We start from the raw sequence: 2,929 nt of genomic DNA, 5'->3' as shown, positions 1-2,929 counted from the left end.
AACAAAATGCCAGAGTCTTCACTAACGTCTCCACCCCTTCCGCAAAGCTACAAGCCAAGGTGGATCGTACAATTCGAAATCGCCTTATTTCGCTGCCAGGATCGACTGCCTCCCCAAATTCGCTTCTAGCTCTTTACTTCCATTGTATTAGCTTTCCTTTCTAGCTTCTTTATTTTTTTCTTTTGTACAGAAAAAACAGAAAATTTGGTATAAAATTTTAACCTTTTACCAAAAAAAAAAAAGATCTGAAATCGAATGTGAGGAGTGAAGAAGACAAAGGGAGATGCTTTTTTTTTTTTTATTTAAACATGTTTCAGTTCGGTTTATTCTAGTAGATTTTTGGTTTGGCACTGGGTTTATGTCATATACCGAGTTAACCAACATTAATGGGGATGGAGGTTTTGAACTTTAAAATTATGGGGAAACTGGACTGTAACTTTTCATTTGTATTGACTGTAATCAAGATTTATGATCTGTGTAGTTGTGGTGCTATATGAAAGTTTATAGAGGGATACAAATCGTTTTTCCTTAATAATTTTATTCATTTTTCAATAGTATATGTTCGTTATAAAGTAAAAAAGAAGAATACTTTTACCTTACGGTCATCTGATGAGACATATTCCCAAATATCATTAATTGATTGGTCTTTGGACGTATGTTTTGTTTAGTTATGCCACCCAAATTAACCAAACATTCACCATCATACCTCAAACTATTAAAGTTACAATGGAAAGTTACTTTATAACATGAATTAAATATATTTATAAATATATAATATAATTTAAGATCTGAGAAAATACCTCTTTCGAAACGCATCAACCGAATCAGAATCATGATTCAAGTAAAATTTAGTGCCTGAGGATGCTGACAAATATATTTCACCTTGATATATCTTGACCAAGATGCTCGTCATGATGAGTACGATATTATTATTTTCCTCTCCACTATATTTGTCTTCCAAGAGTTCTGCTTATTATGCCCATAATGCTGCAGGTATTTCATTTCCACTTAATCATGTAAGAAAAATTAATATTAACTCCTGAACTTAATTAAAATTCATAAAATATATAGTTACATAAAATAATAATGATATATGCATCAAACTTACTCTTCTAGTAATAGAGTCATAGTGACATTAATTAAAGTGGGTGTAGTAGTACTAACATCACTTTTGTCCATATGCTGAATATATCTGATTGCATCTGTATTTAAAAAATATGAAACATACTTATAAGACTCATATAATTTTAAATTTAAAAATTACATACGTACCATATAAATCAATTGTGTGATCTTGTAACTTAACAAATCCCTCGTAATTTCGAAATTAAAATTTTCTCGTGGTATAATTATTCTAGTAAAGGATATTGAATGACATACTATCGGAGACATCTTCATTTTTTTGGTTTAGATCATGATTATCTTGAATGTTACCAATACATTCTCTAGTAGATGGATTGACATCAAAAATATTTTTAATTTTCCTTCTTTCTGTAAGATTTCCTTCCAAGATATGTGTTTAAATTTGATGGATTTGAATGTTTGCTAGTTCTAACCTCTTTTGATCTTTTGTTATAAATCCTGTAATATCTGTTTTTGTTAGATGAAATTTTTTGGAAATGTTTTTAAAATTTTTTTTGAATTTGTTACCAATTTTTTAGCTGCATAGTGGTATGTTGGGATCCCTATATTTTGTAAAATAATATTAGTCAATGATTGGAAAATATGTAAATGAAGCTGAATATGAGTTTTATACTTACCCATTGATTTAGTTTGTTGACCCATGCCTCAAGTGTAGCTAGTTTTAGCCGCATATGAGGTTCATCTATAAGCGCCTTCTCCATCATAACAATCTGAACATTATTCATAACAGTTCTGTTCCTTTTATTGGCTGATTTTTCATTATTTTCAAAGTTTCGGTTTCCATCTGTAGTACTCATGTTTTAAAATTATAATTGAGTTTGATGCATTAGAATGACCTTGTAAAGCCCCGACCGCCACCTCTCATTGGACCCCATGTCCAATCCCAGTCCATGGGCCTCACGTCCTCTCACTAGGCCCGTGAGCCCATCCACAACCGACGGCCGTTTTGCTACGTCCAGGAGGTTCTAAAGACATGTTATCGTCCCTACAAATAACCACATGATCTTTCCTTGTGTTTTGTCCTCACTTGCACAGTTCCGACAGTCACTTCCTTGAAGATCACCCATCCTGAGACTACTCCAGCATAAGCACGCTTAGTTGTGGAGTTCTCTTAGAACCCTTGACCGAAAAGATAAGTGCACTATTGGTGACATAGGTGGCCAAATCAATTCTTTAAAAACTCTCCGCAAGTCTCTGAAACCGGGGTGTCACAATTCACCCCCACTAACAGATCGCAATGTCCTTGTTGCGCACCAAGACCGTCACCCCCAACGGTGTGAGCCCAATCGACTCTACACTCGTCTGGTTTCGGCTCTGATACCACTTGTAACGCCCCGACCGCCACCTCTCAATGGGCCCATGTAAAATCCCAGTCCATGGGCCCATCTTTCTAAATGGGTCTCACGTCTTCTCACTAGGCCTGTGAGCCCTTCCATAACTGACTGTCGTTTGCTATGTCCAGGAGGCTTTAAAGACTTGTTACCGTCCCTACAATTCACCACATGATCTTTCCATGTGTTTTGTCCACACTCTCACAGTTCCGACAGCCACTTCTTAAGCACGCTTAACTGTGGAGTTCTCTCAAAACCCTTAACCGAAAGATAAGTGGACTTTGGGTGGCATAGATGGCCAAAGAAATTATTTTAAACCTCTTTGCAAGTCTCAAAAACCGGGGTCTCACAATTGACCCCCATTAACAAGTCGCAATGTCCTCGTTGCGCACCAAGACCATCACCCCCGACGGTGTGAGCTCCATGTCCAATCCCAGTCCATACTCGTCTGGGTT

This window comes from Camelina sativa, chromosome 7 (genome assembly GCF_000633955.1).
Source record: "Camelina sativa cultivar DH55 chromosome 7, Cs, whole genome shotgun sequence".
In the NCBI taxonomy this organism is placed as follows: Eukaryota; Viridiplantae; Streptophyta; class Magnoliopsida; order Brassicales; family Brassicaceae; genus Camelina; species Camelina sativa.
This window is presented reverse-complemented; position numbering follows the sequence as displayed.